This window comes from Polypterus senegalus, chromosome 3 (genome assembly GCF_016835505.1).
Source record: "Polypterus senegalus isolate Bchr_013 chromosome 3, ASM1683550v1, whole genome shotgun sequence".
NCBI lineage: Eukaryota > Metazoa > Chordata > Cladistia > Polypteriformes > Polypteridae > Polypterus > Polypterus senegalus.
The window spans coordinates 60,669,717-60,689,757 of NC_053156.1; the positions used below are offsets into that span (position 1 = coordinate 60,669,717).

The 20,041-nt window shown below is 40.2% G+C and overlaps 1 pseudogene; it reads left to right on the forward strand.

The window, feature by feature from the left end:
• LOC120526489 overlaps positions 1-15,005 on the forward strand; it is a 111,508-nt pseudogene extending 96,503 nt beyond the window's left edge.
• The last annotated feature ends 5,036 nt before the right edge of the window (positions 15,006-20,041 follow it).

The window sequence follows — 20,041 nt, forward strand, 5'->3', positions numbered from 1 at the left end:
CATGCTTTCAGAGTCCTTTAAATGCCATTTGGAAAACTCCAAGTGTGCTATCATTTGCACTTGATTGATGGAGTGCTGTTGAGACAGTTGCTTGACCACAATCTGGAGTGCCACAGCAAAAAGTCTGAGTAGTTATGAATGAAATTTTCAGTTGTTGATTTTTAATAAATTTGCAGACCTTTCTGAAATTGAATTTTCACTTTGTCATTTTGGGTTATTGACTGTAGGTTGATGAGCAAATACGGGAATTTTATCCACTTAAAATTAAATCTAGAACACAAAAAAATGTGCAAAACGTGAAGGGGTCTCAATACTTTCTGAAGTCTTTGTATCTCCCATGAAGGTGTACAATTTGGTTTTATATTAAAAAAGGTGAGATCAAAGTATTTCAAGTGCATCTGTCTTTCGAAGAAAAAGTCATTTTGAGGTTATCTTTAACAAATTTAAAGTATAGTTTTAGAGCTCAAAAACTGAGTTGTAAAGAGCAAAGAAGAACAGACATCCAGTCAACTGAAGATAGTAAATCACAAAGAGCTCTTGTCTCAAGAGCTCACCAATTTGATCCGTAATCACAGGTAATTTCATGATTTCAGCTGCAAAGTGCAGGGGAGTTTGGAGGTGGCAGCAATCTGGAGTTTGAAGGCAGAGTGTTACAGTTGGTAACTGACGGGTCAATTTTTAAAGCTGGATGCTTGTGTTTATTTATTTATTTATTTGGGAAGCTGGAAATTTTTTCTCTAGATACATTAATAGCATATTTGTTCAAGGCATTGAAGATGAGACATAGATTAATCTTTGCTCAAGATGGATTATCAAAAAATTATATACTGAAAATGCCTCACTATTTCAGTTCATCCCTTTTTATTTTGAAAGCCATAACTTAATTAAGATTGAAAAGGGAAATATAAAAAAAACCCTCATCACAGTTCCTGTTCCAATGTTTTTAGAACTCTTACATAATGATCTGCCAGAATGAGGTATGAGAGTCTGATGTGACCTCTCAGTTGAGCCTGTAGGGCCTATTATAAGTGTCAAATCATGTATATGCCTCGATGACCAAGTCCTCTAGAAAACAAGGACCCTTGCTTCTGAAAAGCTCTTGTCAGTCTTGGCTTTGCTTTCTTGCACTCAGAAACTCAAAACAAAATTTTGGCATGATAAAAATGCTTCTTGTTACAGCATTGCCAAAGCATTAATATAAAAACAATAATATTATGGGTGCATAGTAACCCAGTGGTTAGCGCTGGTAAGCTGCCTCTGATTGTTATTTGTGTGGAGGTTGCCTTTTCCCCATTATGTCTGTGTGGATTTTCTCTGGTTACCCTAGTTTTTCTCCCACTGCCCCACACAACACAAATGATCACAGTCCAAGTAGGTTTGTACGTGTGGGGAGCTTGTAATGGTGTGGCTTCTAGTTCCAAGAAGCTATACTTTTTTAGTTTAAGCAAATGTAGGTTAACACAAGAATCTCTGAAGCCTGCAAAAAATGAAGTTTTCCCTGACCACCTTAATCTTTCTGACATACACAAGGAACTTCCAATGTCCTTATTACTACGCCAGTTTTCCCCAGTAAGCGCTTTTCTTTTGCAAATGTGTCAATTAGCACCATGCATCCAGCACTCACCCCCTATTCAGCCAGCCGATGAACTTTGAGTTGAATGTAGGATGACATAAGAAATGCAAGGCAAGAAATGTTAAATTTACAGCTTTTCATATGTTACACTAATAACAACTGTAATGAATGAAAAACACTTCCACAAAGGAAAAAAGAGTTGGGGACCATCCCCATATAATGTCCACAGGACAAAAGAAAAACCCACAGTCAAAATGATGACCAAATACTTATTACAACAGATGACAATGTGTATTACAAATGGTGACTTTTTATACAATAACAAAATGGTGGACGGAAATGAGTTGGCAGGAAATGACATTGAAATGGTGTGGTGTTATAGGTCCACAGCTCGTTGAGCAAAGGCCATTCATTTTAAATAATAGACGCACTCGCGGCTTAGCGAGGAGTCGTTGGGCCATAGCGAGCCGTGGGACGATCCGTAGGGTGTGGGCGTTTCTCACCTAGTGCACAGGTGAGGAACTGCCCACATTCGTGATTGTCCCATGGCTAATGCTGCAGCTGCTATGGCCCTCGTCATTTTAAAAAGAAGCGCGAGTCGGTTTTGGGGGGGTGTAAAAAATTGGAGAGAGGAGAAAAAGAGGACGGAGGTTACAGGGAGCGAGGAAGCATGCGGTGCAGGAGAGACAGACACGCGGTGTGTGCGTGTGGTGAGCGCGCGATCGAGCGCTCTAGGGCAGCTGTAAGGAAGCTGGGTGTTGGGCCAACACCCAGACGTTTCAGTTGGATGTCGCTCCCGCTGAGCGATCAGGTAGCGGGAGTGACCAGGGAAGGCGACTGGCCGCAGAGAGGCCATGGAAAGGCAGCGAAGTCGGGAGACTTGGTGGTTGGAATCCCCAACGTGGGCGACCTGGCCGTTGGTGGAAACCAAGTTCTCCGAGGCTGGGATGAGTGCCATACCGGAGCCAGGGTTCGGGAGGTCTCCAGTCTCATGCGTGTGTTTCAGGAGGGCAGCTGCAGAGAGCGTCTTGCCTGCTGCTAAGCCCTAAAGGGATAGGCAGGTGAGACGCTAATAGAAATGATGCACCGGATTTGTTATTGTTTTAAAGATTGTTTCCTAAAGAAGATTTTTAACCTCTCGTTTTAAAGGATTGTTTTTTTCTTATTGTTTTAACCTCCACGTTTTACCTTTTATGGATTTATTTAATGAAGAATTTGAATGGACTGCACTATTTATTTATGAACACTGTTTTTGTTGACTGTTTTTAATAAAAGCACTTTTGCACTTTTTACCTTCCCCTTGCTGGAATTATTTGCCTCCACTGCCTAGCTCACTCGGTTTCATTATCAACGGTGTTGGGTTCAAGTGCTTCCAACAGCAATGGGAGTGTGGAGCCTGAACCCACATCGTCACAAATGGGCAGATGGATATGACATCATCAAAAGTGACCAGAAGTGATGTAGTGGTGGAAGTTACATCATCTGCTGGAGACCAGAAGTATCCTCATTGGTCGGATGTCATCAGAGAATGCCGGAAGTGACATTAGTAAGATAAGGACATTGTTTTTCTTCTTTTGGTCTGATGAAAGAGAGAGAGAGGCTTTAGTATCGGAAATCAACCCTTTGTCTTGCGATATTTCACTCACCTCCGCACTTGTTGACTGCCTCCTAAGCGCACATGTGTGACACAACATAATGTTGAAGAGTAGAATATGTGAAGACTGAAGCCCAAACATCAATTAAAAACTTTCACAAAAAATATAACAAAACAAGTGTGATTTTATCCAAGGATAAAACCAAAGGAATAGAAATTGTTAAATTGACAGGTTGCTGTGAAAATGTAAAAACTGAAGACCAAATATCAGTTGGTACAAAATAAAGACGTTTGCATGCATGTGTGTGTTTGTGTGTTTCATTTTCAGTGGATAAGCTGCTGCCTTGTAGTCAGGAGGGAATGGGTTCAGGTCCTGTCTGCTTTTAGTGCTTTGAGTAGTGATCTATTTTATATAATAAAAACATACATTTGATCTGAGTCTGTGTAAATTTATGGTACTGTAGTGTTAGCGCTAAAAGGACAAATTATTTATCAGTGCCATTATAATTACCTTAATATGACATAAGCTCTGTATATACTGTAAGCACAAGGGGGCGCCCTAAGGCCCCAAACCTCAGACACAGCAAAGCACCCCACCTTTGTTGGATAAAATAAAGACTTTTTATTCTCCTCACAGGCACCTTTCCAAATCAACTCTTTGATCAGTTGCGCAATGAAAACATAAAATTAAAGAACAATGAAGCATAATTCTTTCCTTCTTCTCTTCTCCAGTTCAGTGGTTTCCTATTGCCTCCCAACTCTGACTCCTTCATGTGTGGCAGCGGGCTCCCTTTTATGTGAGACCCATGGTTGTTTCCGGTGCCATGTCATATCTTCTGGGAAACACTTCTAGGTCATAAGAAAAGTAGGGAGGTCCTCCCCTGACAAGACCCTCTATTGATACATAGGGACCCCAACAGGGCTGCACTTCCACACTCCAATTTCCAAGCATGAACATGCTCTGTGAACGTTGCTATGTTCTATTAGCCAACGTCAGTGATGTGAAGAAGTTGTCTGTTTTTACAGTTCTGACCTTGCCCCGAAACGGCTAAATAAGCCTAATGACGACATTCTCAGAAAGCCTTTGTCCTGTAGGACAACTGTGGCCCTTTACTAAATAAGGAGTTGCATTGAACGTGAACATTTCAAGTGAATTGGTATCTTCTGTTCTAAAAGAGTCTGCATTTTACTGAAACACCACACAGCATGTAACTGAATTCTTAACTAAATTTACACAGATTGTTACAGATTCAAATCAAAAGTATATTTTTATTATATTAAATTAAACCCAGTTGAACACACAAATGCATTCAATCGTCTCTGTATTTTCTCCACAGATATTTCTTGGTATCTTCTATTCTGAAATAAAGTACAAAGGGAACTTCCACCTCCAATTAAAGACATTTCAAGACGTGAGGAATTTTCCACACTGGCGATTAGAACTGGCAGCAATGTGCTGAAAGTGTATATGCCTAAGAAGTCTGATAGGTACTATACTATTCTTTATTGCTTCCTACAAGAGGCATTTCCTGGAATGTAAAATAAACACTTTCACAAAAGGTATAACAAAGCAAGTGTGCTTTTATTCAAAAATAAAACTGAATAGAAAAAAAAAATCATTCAAATGATGATGCTGTAAGTGGGAATTCTGGCTGGGGGCAATAAATACAGAGGGTTATTGTATAAGAAAGAGCATACAGCTTGGCTGAGTGGGGGACGAGTGACTGCAGGCTGAGTGCCACTAATTGACACGTTTGCAAAACAAAAGTGCTTATCAGTGGGCAACTGGTGCAGTCATAAGGACATTGGAAGTTCCTCGTGTATGTTAGGAAAACTAAAGTGGTCAGGGACAACTTACATTTTTGCAGGCTTCAGGGATTCTAGTGTTAACCTACATTTGCTAAAACTAAAAAGATATAGTTTCTTGGAACTGGAAGCCACGCCATTACAAGCCCCACACATGTACAAATCTACTCAGAGTGTGATAATTTGTGGTCAGAGACAACACAAATTTTCGCAGGCTACAGGGCTTATAGTGTTAAGTGTAACATTGACTGGAAACATAAAGTGTTTTTGCAGTAAATGTGCTGGGTTTTCCAGTGACCATGTTCACCGAATTAGTCACTTAACCTTCACTGTGCACCCAAAATAGACAAATTGTTTTTTCCCAGTGCCCCATGATTCTTTGTGAGGCTAGATAATGTCACAGAGCCATACTAGCCAATGTTGGATTGGACAGTCTCTCGAGTATCTAACGCTGATCCCTTGCTCATCAACAGACCATTCTGCCTTTACCTATAACACAGAATGTAGTTCTGCACAAATTGCACCAAGTGCCTGGTATAGCAGGAAAGCTCTCAGTATATGAAATAAATAGTCAGCATCAGTGGTATGTGGGGAAAGGAAACATACCATAATTCATTGCAGATGGAGCAATTCATGAGTGAAGCTTTTCCCAGACACAGCAGACATGACAATGTATGCAAATGCAAGAATAAACAGTTGATTTTCTTTATGTGTGTACGCATCTTCCATCAAAGCATGTATGTCGTTCAATACCTGAGATTGTGTGTGCGTTTATGTAATTCTATATGAGTGAGCATATCACTATAGCTGTACCTCATTTAAGTTCAAGTACCACGTTGCATTAGTTCTTACATTTTCACAAAGGAAGACCACTATTTATTCTCACGTTTGTGTTCATTGCTGGATCTGTTGTGTCTGTGAAAACTTAGTGAGGGAGCTGCTGTCCAGTACTGCACTCTTTTACTCATGGCTCAGTCTCTCAATCTACTAGGTGCTACTTCTCATCCTTTCCCTTTCCCACATTGAATTCATGTTGTCTGTGTACTATGTATTGCACAGTGTGTGAAAAACATTGCGATGTGAGTTTACAGTTTACCTATCTAACTTTACTATAGTGCTGACAAGGATTGTTTTTTTCTTCATCTTCATTTCAGTGAAACAATACAAATGATTTTAAGTGTGACATTTTTTCATTGATTGTTTTTATAGTTGTTTGCTGAAGACAGACAACCGTTCTCATCTGGAAAAAAATGTTTAGCAGTTTTAATTATAATGGCAGGATATTTCATGAGATAAAAAGAATAGGCAAATGTGGTCAAGTGCAAGCTGAAGGGCACAGACTGTGAGTCACATCAGTGTACAAATGGTCAATGGCATTGTTTTTGGTGGAAACAGGGGGTCTTTCAAGTAAATAAACAAAAAAAAATATTACATTTATGAATAGAATTTGAAAGTTGCAACATCATGGGTATTTTAAGTGCAGTATTTTAAAGAAAGTTAAGAAAGGATAGGAGCATGACATGCACTCTGATGAAATACTTAAAGATTTAAAAACTTAGTACCAATTAGTGTCTACAGTGACACTTTTAGTCTTAATTTATGTTATCTCTCTGTTCTCTCTCCTTCTTGCTTGCCCCTTTGAGAGGTATGGTGCACAGTTTGAGACCCACTGCTGCAGAGGAATGGGGCAGGAAAGACCTTAGATGGGTTAAGCTTAGTTGCTTAACACAATCAATCACCTTTAAAGGTTTTGATTACTGTGAAATATGATACTTGTGTGTGGCTACAGTTGATCCAGCTTTAATCCAACTTCTGCTGCCTCATCACTCAGGACATACAGTATTTTGGCCACAATAATCAATCCAGCATAGTGATCCTTTCCTAACATTCCAGGACACTTAAACAACCAGTACACCATTATAGTCTACTTAAACCTAATTTCATTTTTCCTTCCCCATTAACTTTAATGCATTTTGTTGAGTTCACCATAATTCCTGAACATTCAGTAGGTTTTGCACTTCACTAGTGAAGAGGAGACGTGATAGAAGCATTTGAAGTAAAAAAAGGTATTAGTACAGTGAATTTTAACCATTACTTTGAAAAGAGATCTTCTATAAGAACACAATGTAAGTCTTGGACAAATAAGAGAAAATTGTTCTTCATACAAATAACCACAGACATGTGGAATAAGTGACCAATAGTGAGAACCCAGCAATACACACTAAACTGGAGGAAAACCTTGAGTTTTAATTTGAAAAGAAAAAAAAATTACACCATTAACCAAAGAAGAATTGTGTTTAGTTCCACTCTGGGAGAGTTTTCGCATGCAAATTTCAGATACATGCACATGCGCTGTAATTTAGAATTTAAATAAAGTTCTTTGGTGAAACAAAAAATTATTGGAGTCATTTCCCGTCAAATGTAGACATTTTGTTGAGCTGTAATATTTGTACTGTGATTGCCCTGATAGTAAAATGCCCACTTTGCCAGTCATAGTGACAGTCTTGGTTATTGCAATTCTAAAGAAGCTTCAGAGATAACATACATAACCCCAGCCTAATCTGTACAAGGAAACAGAAAAGGGTGGTTGCTAGATAATGTCAAGAGGCAGGATTCTGTATAGTGTGTTTTCTAGCAGAGAAAATGCAGCTTTTATGGTGTAAGCAGAGTATCATCACTTTTTCTTTTTTAGTTTTATGTCATGAACTATGGTATTAAGACTATTTTTTTATTTATTTAATGTTATTTTGATGATTTTAAGGTATGTTTGTTCTTTAAATTATGTTCCTTGTACTTTTTCTATGAAGCCGCGGGTGGTGGTCAATTGACCCTGCTACTGTTATATTGACTCCATAAGAAGCAGTCAAAAGGAAATTAAAAAATAGGCCAAAGATAAAATTGGGGAGACAAGGAGTCAGAATGAAATCAAAAAAATTGTAGTCAAAACAATAGCAGGGATTCCCATGAGGGACTAAATAAAGGTCTTTGATGCAACAAAAAAAAGGTTTATCCATCAAACTCATATACCAGGGAAATGCCAGAACACCATAGTTTTGACAATTACACTGGCTATCACAGAGTTATAGAAGATGTGAAGGGTGTCACCACCCACATTAAAGGTACACAGTCTCCTAAGGAAAAAGAGCCTGCACTGGCCTTTTCTATATACAGGGTGACACAGAAAAACGGGAACTTTTGAAATGCGTAGTGGCAGCCATGTACATTTGGCAGCACTGCGGAACAGGGACCTTGAGCTGTAAACAATCTCACCATTTAGTAATTTAGTAATCAATTGCAAGGCAATCAATGGAAGCTGTGCGAGAATTGTTCGGTAACCATGTCATCTCAAGATTCGGTGACATTCCCTGGCCCTCAAGATCACCGGATTTGTCCATTTGTGAGTTTTTCTTGTGGGGCTACCTTAAGAGTTGGGTCTACACGACTCAGCCAAGGACACTGAATAAATTGAAACAAAGAATTCAAGACGAAATTCGTGGTATCCCAGCTGAGATGTTGCAGCGATCAATGAGGAACCTCAACAGCAGATTGGAAGAATGCATACGTACAGGAGGACGCCATCTACAGGACGTAATTTTCACACATTCATAATTTGGATTACTGTATCTTAAAAGGCAAGTTGTAGTGGTTCAATTGCTGTCAATACATTTTTTGTTGGATTTCTTCTATTTTTATTGGATTTTTCAAAAGTTCCTGTTTTTCTGTGTCACCCTGTAGTTCTGAGACTAGCCCAACTACTTATAGAAGCCACCACTACATCCACTCCTTGAATAGTGACCAAACATTGAGGCACTTTGGTGCAGTGAAAATCAATAACCAGTTCCTTTGTTGCCCCAAGAAACAAACTTCTCCACCTGACTCCTACACTCTGCCTCATCCTCCTTATCAATACACCCCATAAATACGGAATCATCTGAGAATTTTTGCAAGTGACATGACCCATAACATGACCAGGACTGTTCATTGTGGCGCTCCAGTGTTGCTTATATCAGTAACACAGTCCTCGTGTCTCACAAACTGCAGTCTGCTTGACAGATAGTCCATTATCCAGGACACCACTGACTCATTCACCTGCACATCTCTGAATTTACCCTTTCACATAGATGGCTGGAGGGTATTGAAGGCATTGAAGGAATTTAAATACATAATCCTCACAGTGCTGCCAGATTTGTTCAGGTGAGAATAAGTCTCATGGAGCAGATAGATAAATGTCTTCACCACTCCAAATTGTCCAATAGGTAAGCTGCAGTGGGTCCAGGTGGTCTATAGCAAAAAGATACATATAGTTCAGGACCAGTCTCTGAAAGGTCTTCTTGATGGGAGACATAAGTGTCACTGGTCTGTAGTCATTAGTTGAAGAGGTACCTACCTTCTTTGTAACAAGAACAATGCAGGAAGTTTTCCACAGCAGTGATACTTTCTGGAGCCTAACTAAACTAAACAGGTGACAGGGGACACCACAATGTTAGTCAGAACAGGCCACAAGAACTCGAGGAATGATTCCATCTGTTGCCACAGCATTTTTTGTGTGTAACTTCCTCAGTTGTCTCCTTACTTGGTCCTCATTAATGGACAGCCCACACTGATGGTCAGAGGTGAACTTGTCACTCTACCATTCCAGATGACGTGGTAGAAGTCGATGATGTAGAATGGATGGGGGTGGAGACTTGTCAATGAAAAAACATTGGCAGCGGGAGGGAAAATGTTTTAAAAAGTGAGTTTAGGGCATTAGCTTTTGTCCATATCCATATCCATATGTCTGCTAAATATTTAAGCTCGTTGAAGACTTTGATCAATAGGCTACCAACTAGTACTTATAACTTATGTGATGCATGAGCTTCACAGTAGAATCTTCTGAACTAATATTATTAATTTGTCTATGTATTTGAGTTAAACTGGCTGTGTGTTGACTGTTGGAAAATGATAATTACTATTCTCCTTAAACTGAATGTTTATAATGATGTTTTAATTTTATTTGCTTTTCCATCTCAATGTTCATATAATTACTGTTGTTAGGGCAATGAGATAGTGAAGATAAGTTAAGTTTCCATTTTTTACATTGACTGCACTGTTTGTTAGATGTCCATCTTTTTCTGCAGAAACTGGTTTAGCTGGCTAGGCTATGACCTGATGACATATTAATGTAGCCATCATCATCATTATCCTATTTTATTCCTTTCCTAGTGTGTGCCAGCTTCTTGGGGGTTATTCCTAACTGAAAGATATCCTATATTGCCAAAAGTATTGGGACGCCTGCCTTTACTCACACGTGAACTTTATCGAGATCCCATTTTTAATACATAGGCTTTAATATGGAGTTGGCCCACCCTCTGCAGCTATAACAGCTTCAGCTCTTCTGGAAAGGCTATCCACAAGGTTTAGGAGTGTGTTTATGGGAATTTTTGACCTTTCTTCCAGGAGAGCATTTGTGAGGTCAGGAACTGATGTTGGACCAGATGGCATGGCTCACAGTCTCCGCTCTAATTCATCCCAAAAGTGTTCTATCGGGTTGAGGTCAGGGCTCTATGCAGGCCAGTCAAGATCCTCCATGTCAAACTCGCTCATCCATTTCTTTATAAATCTTCCTTTGTGCACTGGTGCACAGCCATGTTGGAACAGGAAGGGGACATCCCTAAACTGTTCCCACAAAGTTGGGACCATGAAATTTTCCAAAATGGCTTTGTATGCTGAAGCATTAAGAGTTCCTTTTACTGGAATGAAGGGGCTAAGCCCAACTCCTAAAGAACAACCCCACACTATACTCCCCCTTCACTAAACTTTACACTTGGCACAATGCAGTCAGGCAAGTACTGTTCTCCTGGCAACTGCAAAACCCAGACTTGTCCATTGGATTGCATGATTCATCACTCCAGAGGACACGTTTCCACTGCTCTAGAGTTCAGTGGCGGTGTGCTTTACACCACTGCATCTGATATTTTGCATTGCACTTGGTGATGTAAGGCTTGGATGCAGCTACTTAACCATGGAAACCCATTCCATGAAGCTCTCTATGCACTGTTCTTGAGCTAATCTGAAGGCCACACGAAGTTTGGAGGTCTGCAGCTATTGACTCTGTAGAAAGTTGGTGACTTCCGCACGCTGTGCGCCTCACCATGCCCTGTCCCAACTCTGTGATTTTACATGTCCTAACACTTCGAGGCTGAGTCGTTGTTGTTCTCAGTTGCTTCCACTTTGCTATAATACCAATTACAGTTGACCATGGAATATTTGCATCCTATCATGGGAACCACGCTCGAGCTCCTGGAAGCAACCCATTCTTTGCACAAATGTTTGTAGAAGCAGTCTGCATGGCTAGGTGCTCAATTTTATACACATGTGGCCATGGAAGAGATTGGAACACCTGAATTCAGTGATTTGGAGGGGTGTCCCAATACTTTTGGCAATATAGTGTATAATCTCTCATCTTCATTGCATGCCATTTTAAAATGTTTTTCCAAATCCAGAGAAGCAGAGGTTTGCACCCCAAAGCTCTGCATTACCACTAATCTCCTCAGTCTCACATGGACAGAAGTGGTGTAGCTAAGTCTGCCCCATGCAGTATATTTTTGCGGGCAGCATTATTGACCAATAGGCTCAGTACAATTCGTGTGTAAGCAGCAGTGTTCGGAAAAATATCACTCATGAATGAAAAAATCAAAATTCTCTGATTTTAATCCACAAATGCTTCAAAAATACTTTTCGGACTCTCCTTCTGTGACAGCATCAGCATTTATGAGGCAGTAACAAAAATAAACATAAACATTACACCGATAATAATTTCTAGGAAGATAAACAACTAATTTACAATTTATAATTTTGTTTCGTTATCAATCCAAATGTGTCCTTGCTATGTGCAGAAAACATCCCCACCTACCACTTGCATACTACACTGGTTCTGGTTTTCACAGTATAATTATATTAAGCTAATAATTAGAACATGGCTTATCAGTGTGTCTATACTATATTCTTGTCTAGTTGATGCTTATAAATAATTATATGTGAAAAATTATTGCTGTTTCTCTATATATATGTGAATGAATCTATGCAAAATGTATCTTAATTCTTCTCTATACATCATTTTAACTTTTTATTTAAATAAGTTGAATAAGTTACTCAGATATTTTGCAGGGTGGCAAATTAAAATCTCACCCTGCCCCGAGTGACACAAACTCTATCTACGCCACTGATGGACAATAATCCCATTGACCCTGAATGGAAACCTCAGTTTTTTGCACAACCTCATTATTTTGATCTCTGCCAACAGTTATAGTCACAAGTGAAGATTGTTGACTGATCAGTAAACTGAGAATTTCCTACAAGGACATACTGTAGCTCCTGCTTCATCACCACCACCATCTGATACATGGGGTCTGTACAAAATGAAAAGGGAATTTTTCAGACAGCAGGTAATACATTATGAAAGTCAAAGTCAAAACACTTTCAGTGGCTGATACAAAAGTCATTGTAAACCAAAATGAAGCCCAATACGTCAACCAAAAGAACAGTCAAAAAGCAACGCAAGAGTTTATAAAACTCCTTTGATTACACTATTGGTTACAAAGAGAGGAGTCTAAAATCTTAGGCTACCAGGAAATGTGTGACGCTGAACTTTTCACCATCAAAACATGACGTTATATGTCATAAAATCCAGATTTCCAAGTTTTACAACCTTCAAGTAACAGTATGGAAAACAAGACTAAAATGTGTGGGCCTACAGAAAATCAAGATTGTGGTGTGTCAGGAAATAAAAAAAAAAATCAAAAACTCTGAATGAATTTGAGCAGCATGATGTGACACTGTGGAAGGAAGCATCATGGGCCAAACAAAGTCAGTTTTGCCCTGTCACCGGTTTAGAACCTTTGATTGCCATGGAGCTGCTATCCCTATGTTACTTCCTGCCTACCAAGAGAAGGATATCCAATGATTCCAGGTGTGTTGTGGCAGGGTTACAGGCAGGAATAGGGTAGCGCATAAGCCAGCTGTATAAAGAATTAAAGTCCTAGAAATGGGGGCACAGACTGTTTGAATGTATCGTGAGTAGAGACACCAAGAAATTGAGAAACTTCCACCTACAATAAGGCTACATGGGATGAACATTGAGGTGGCATCACAGATTGGGTTATGTCAGGCTGGAGTGGCAAAAGAGACCGAGAGATGCGCAGCAACGGTTATCTTTTGAATATCTGGAGTTTAGAGAGTAAGGTTTAACAGAGCACGATGCTTGTTAATCTTAGATAGCATTCCTATTTATTTCTTTCACTACTTTTTCTTGAGGATGAAAAAATGTTTGCTTGTTTGTTTTTGTTATTTTACTGGGTTTTTTTCTTTCTGAAAGTCCACAAAGTATATATAAAGAGGATTGCCTAATTTAACATTACTTCTCCTGCAGCTGAAGTTCCACCACCGACCAAAGTTCTAGTATGTTGTTCAAAACAGACTAATGAGTCTGATCCCTAGATAATTTGAAAGCACTGCACTAATGGAATGTATTAATAAGGGGGAATGAGACAGAGTAGAAGAGTCAGATGGAGAACTTTGAGTATTGTCTGCAAGTCAGCATTAGCAAAACCAAAGAACTGCTTATTGACTTTCAACAATGAGCTAACATGTCTGGTCACTGTTCAAGTAATGGATGTGTGGATGGCACACTGCTACATGTACTTGTGGGCTAACATAAGCAACAAGCTGGAATGATCTAGTAACAGAGAGGAACTAAATAAGAACAGGCTTTGCAGACTCATTTTTTCTTAGGAGAATCAGTTAAGAGAGGCCTACATTTCCATCTTACACCAAGATAAATAAACAAATATTATCTATCTATCTATCTATCTATCTATCTATCTATCTATCTATCTATCTATCTATCTATCTATCTATCTATCTATCTATCTATCTATCTAAGATGATATTCAATTAAGTCAAGTTGGGGAGCATGCACTGGTACAGTGTGTTGACGCACCTACTACACGACAAAACAACTCAGGATCCCGGTTGGCAAACCCCCAGGCAGACACGCAGTCCAGTCCCACCCTCCAGATATGACCCTCTATCTGCCGCAGTGTTACGTGGACGACGTTACGCCTGGTCCAGCCCCTCAGGTCCCCAACAATGAGGATCTTACAAGCTGGAACATTCCCATTACCTACCCTTTCATGACACATACATATAGGGCCTTGGGGTGGACACAATGAATGGTGTCAAGAGGGCGGTCTGTTCATTCATCCTTACCTCTGGCGCCAGTGTCTACTTCTCAATTTTAAATCACACATAGACAGTGAGGGTTCTCGGGAGGAGAGGTGTTCAGAGCCATACCCTCCTCCTGTTTTAAAAGCACTTCAGAACAACACTCACCAACATCATATTAGAGCGGGAGAGGCGGGGCCCGCTCTTTCTGTTCGCCGGCTGGGGCTGGGGGCTGAGAGGAGGAGCTGGCCGTCGAGTCAGGTTCTGGGCTGGTGGGCCTCCGGACTACTGCGGGAGCTGGGGCGGTCCTCCTGGTCTACACCCCAGAGGTAAAGTATACATGGGGAGTGGGAGTGTGTGTACAGTGTTCATTTTTGTATGTCTCCATGTTGGATGAGTGTGTGAGCGATTGTATACGTGCACATGAAGGTGGGAACGTATGCTTGTGTATACGTGTGCCTGTATGTCTATGTCTTTGTGTCAGGTCAGATCTTAGACTCCACCTCACTCAAAACATCGCCAGCTCCCTCAGGGGAGGGGGCCTTACTCTCCCATCCCCACTCCCTGCCGGTGGATGATCCCCCCTACCGCTGTTGTGTTGGCGGTTCTCGATGTCTTGGGCTGGATACTCGGGTGGGTGCTGGCTCACTCCCGGCGATTGCTTGGCGGGACCTGGACCTCACAGCTGTGTCAGGCCCCTGCTGGTGGGCGGGGGGCTCTTGGATCCCGGGGCACAGGGCCCGGTCCTCCCTGGTGCAGCCGACTGCCGACGGGGCCCGCGGGCTCGCCACCATGGCCCCCCAGGGCTTTGGCACAGTGGCTGCTGGATGACCTTCCTCCGGGGCTCTCCTCTGCTCTTTTCTGAGTGGGGGCTGCAGTCATCCCTGCGTGGATCCACCTAGGACTCCTGCGTCCGGGAGTTTCTCTGGATGTCTGGGGCACGGGTCTCCTACATATCTGCTTCGGGTCCTGGGGAGCGGGGCTGCTGTTCCCCACACACACTATTACACTATTAGACATTTACATGGAAGAACCTTATGAATACAAGTGCGCTCACATATACGGTGTTCACACAGGTGAACACGTGTGTATAATCAGGTAATCACAGACACACACTGTCTTGCCTAGTGGCTCCCTCTAATCCTATCCTGTAATATTAGTACAATGTGCTGTTCAATAACATTTAATATTTATTAATCACTGTGATTGATACAGATGTTGGTTGCTGTGTTTTTGCCTGTTTTTTTTTTTTCTCCTCTCAACAGGTATTGAAGCAGATTGTCGGTGTTTTGTTTTGTCCCCCCCTTCTCTCTCTATCTTTCTTTTTATCTTTTCTTCCATTGTCCACCATCTGACTCTTTCCCCACTTTCTTCCTTTTTCTTTTGTTTTTGTTTTCCCCCGGTCCTGTCTGTGACTATAACAAACCTATTTAAAAGAAAAATAAATATATATATATTTAAAAAAAGCCATGAATGATGACAGCACAACTACACATACATTACATATGCATGTGTCATCTGTGTTACTGACAGGCTGGTTAAAAAAAAAACAAAAACAAGCTGGATCACCCTCTGGGAAACGCACCACATGGCCGTAGTTCCGTAACTGACGCTCCCTCACAATTCAGGTAATGTGCCTCATTCGGGACTCCATGAGCAACCACTCATTCCACACAAAGTCAAACCAACGGTACCTAAGGATTCTGCGGACAGACACGGTACCAAAGGAGTCCAGCCTTCATCTCAGATCACTGGATAGCGTCCATGTCTCGCAACCATATAGTAAGACAGGAAGCACCAGGACTCTAAAGACTTGGACCTTCGTCCTTTTGCATAGATATCGGGAGCGCCACACACCCCCTCACAACCATATATTCAATGCTTTGGGCAATTCTCTCTTAAAATTTTGACCACCTCAGGTAAAGAAATGGATCCAATTGTTGTGCTGCCTCGTCTGAGATGGATGTAACAACTGAGTTCCTCAAAAGACCTCCTTCCACTTCCAGATGATTCTTCAGTTGAGGTCTATATTTTGTCCAAATTACTAAGAGCAGCCTTTGAAGCATCCTACATACCCTTTCTGAGTCATTACAGCTCATTGTTTTTGTTCATAGAGCCCTGTTAAACTGATTTGGAATCAAAAAGTAAGTTGCTTTGTAGAGGGAAGTCTAATGGGATATGTGGGACATTATACTGATAAGGTTAAAGAAACCATACTGGTTTGTCCAGTCATTCTAAGCTCTCTTCTCTAAGTGGTTAGAAGAGCTGTCAAAGGCTTTCGGAATTTTAGTACTGCACACCTATAAGAGGATTTTATTAAATTCAAAGTTACATTTGCTTTATTGTGTTTTGATCATCAAGAGGTAAATAAAAGAATCAGTATTTAACTGTTAACAAAGAGATTGGCAAAGTGTAGCTGTCGTAGACCCTTATTCATTTCTCAATCAAGTGTTTAATTCTTTTCAAGTGTTCTTGATTAAACAACAAAAATGAAAATGCTTTGTCTGCTCTTTTCAAAATTAAAAATATGCCATGCACTTATTTGTAAGCCAAGGTGATCGTAGCTGGGCATGTTTTCCAGTTTCATTCCCATTTCAAAGCGTGTATAAAGTTGGATTATTATAGAGAATGTGTCATTAAACTTTTCAATTTTCTCACTGGTGAAGCTCTTGGGATCGAGACCAAGTTGTTACAGTCAACAGATGGTGCTCAGTGAAGTGCTGTTACAGCCCTTGGTGAATCACCAGACTTCCTGAGAACAAAGAAAGGGTAAGACACTGAAGTGAACATAAGCAATTACAAACTTTGTGTTGTCCTTAGAAACCTTCAGTGTGTATACCTATGAGACAAAGTGACAGATTTTTATATAGAAACATCAGGACAGTTACAGTCTTTTTTTCTAAAATTATATCTGAGATGTTTTACAGAAAATATTTCTAGAGCATTTAATAAAATGTGTCACGGAACTGAACTTGAATATTTTATGAAGTTCAACAGAAAAACTGGATAGTAAACAAAGACGACAGGACCACTGAGACTGAACAGACTGGTGGGTTAGCAGCACACCATGAGTTGCAAATCAAGACTGAAGTGTTGTAAAATGTTTAGAGTCGCTATCAGTGATGACTTCAATAGTCACAACACCTCACCTTTCATCAAGGAGTCTCACCAATGCCTTTATTTCCTGACTTCTGAGTATAGCCCGGATGTCTTTGTATACTGTATGTTCATCAACTTGTAAAGGGGCACAGTAGAGTGCACCCTCACTGGATACATTAAATCTTTACACAGAACCTGTTTAGCTCATGACTGCAAACCACTGGAGAAGGTGGAGATGCTGATGCAGAATATTACTGGCACACAGCTCCCATCTGGACAGGATAAATACTGTATAATACATGCTATCTTAGAAAGTCAAAGTCTGTTATTAAAGACTTCAGCCAAACATTTTATACATTCATCTCCCTCTGCTCTTGTAGGAAATTATACATGACCATTAGCTCTCAAATCACACATTTTTAACCAAAGCTCATAAGGTTATTCCAGTGCCAATCCTTATGGGTGTTTGTGGGATATACAGTCTTATGTTGTATTTACTGTGTTTGTACTCTTTCTGTTTTTAGTTTTGTTCTACTGGTAAACGTATATGGCATACCTCCTTCTGAGACATTAGCCTTAAGTAAAAAAAGAACATGTTAATGATATCAACTCTTAAAGCGTGTTTATCTGCTATATGAGTTATTTTCCTAGAATAGATAGATGCACTTTGCTGTCAAATATAATACAATATAATAAATGTGGTTCACTACATAGGTGTTTCATTGTCTGGTGTGTGCAGCAACACACTGTATCAGTGCATGCTTCCCAACTTGACCTAATCTGACAGTCTCTGATCATAAGGTCCTACAACAGATAATGCACACTTCAGAAAAGATAACCGGGTCCTCTCTGTCCTCTATTGCAGACATTTTTGCAAAGCATTGTATCCACAAAGCTTAGAGCATTGTGATGGACTACTCCCCCTGCTCCCACAGTCTCTTTGTCCTACTTCCATCTAGCAGAAGGTACTGTAGCATCCAAACCAGTACTGACAGGTTTTGGAACAGCTTCTACCCCTTGGTTGTCTGGACTCTGAACCCTGTGCTGAATCCCTGCCCTCAGATATGCCCCTAGAAACTCATTTATAAGCAATACATTTGTACACTACTGTTGTTTTTTTATTAGTTTTACTGGTATTATTAATTAATTATGCATTTATTACTATGTATTTACTTACTTGTCATTTATTTTTATTTAATTTATTTATCTATAGTATAGTTCTTTATCTGTCTTGCACTTCTCCTGTGTTTACAGTATATACAGTATATTTTGCAGCACAGTCCTAGAGAATGTTATTTCATGCCACTGTATGCTGCAATACTTTTGTATTAATGGTATGACAGAAAAGCCACTTGCTTCCACTTGACTAGGAAAACATATCCATTCCTTTGTTGTGTAGACTTTTTCCCATTACATGGATGAGTCTAATCCAGAAAAAATAGGCACAAGACAACACAAAATGCTGGGGGGGTCGCAGGACAGGCTCAGTTGGTGGCCCATTATGTTTTTTACAATAGTTATGCTATGTATTACCTGCATTTGTTCCCTTGTTTAAGTATTACATTTCGTTGTTATGTTTTAGCCAGGGTTTCTACCATGCTTTATATTTGAATTGTTTTGTTGTTCAGCATGGTTCATTTGTTACAATAATATCTGTTAATATTGTTATGTGCAGTTATGATTTAATAGGTAAGTTTAATATATTGTTGTTTTTGTTATGTTTGAGAATTTTTTCTTGCATGCACTATCTTTTTAAATGCCGTTATGTTCCCTGTGTTTTGGGGCTGCCCCCAACCCAATAAAGAAAGCTGTGCAGTATTACTGAAATTTGTATTTTCATTAATTTTAATTACTGCCTTTTGACTTTTTCTGAGCTGGTTATTGGATTCTACTTTTGGATTGTGTCTTTGGCTCATTGTTGCTTAGAATTTGCTTTTGGCAACTTAATTATACTGTCATTTTTTCCTAAATTAATATCCTGTATTATAAAGTTATTGTGGGAGTTGTCTCCTTACCAGTCAGATTCTCCACAGTTCTTTCTCTGGTGGGACATATTCCCAGATATTGAGAATCTCATGTGATTTTTGAATATCAAAAGCTTGCTCTCCATTTTGAGGCCTAGACAGCCTTAAAGCCTTTCATTTTACTAGACAGTTTGGCTGCCTGGGAGAGAGTCTTATCTGGGAAGGATAGTAGGGAGTCTGATCTGCTTTATTATCATGAAGGCGGCGCCTGTGCAGGCTGCAGCTTACAGAGCTCTCAAGTCTGTGGTGTTTAGTGTTAATCTTTGTTCATCTTTGTCAACTAGTATAAGAAAAGAAGTAGATTTAAGTGATAGCTGTACGCAGACATACATTTACGAAAATAAATGGCAAATACTGCTCGATTTCCGAAGAAACTGCGCCGAAATATTCAGTGAGGTGTCAGAGATGCGCCGCAGCTTTTGCTTACTTCGGCAGCCTGAGAAGCTGAGCTGGCAGAAACGCAAGCACAGTGATCGGAAGCGGAAACGTGGCAGTGTTAGCACAAGGCTAAAAACTAACCCCACCAGACCTGCGATACCGTTCATTCTGCTCGTGAACGTCTGATCACTGGACAACAAGCTGGATTACATAAAGCTACAGCAGACCAAGCAGTGGAAAAGGAGAGACTATTGCATCTTTATTTTCACTGAGACATGGCTCTAGGAAAACATTGCAGACTCTGCCATCCAGCTAGATGGACTGACCATCTTCCAAGCGGACAGAGACACCTCTTTGTCCGGAAAG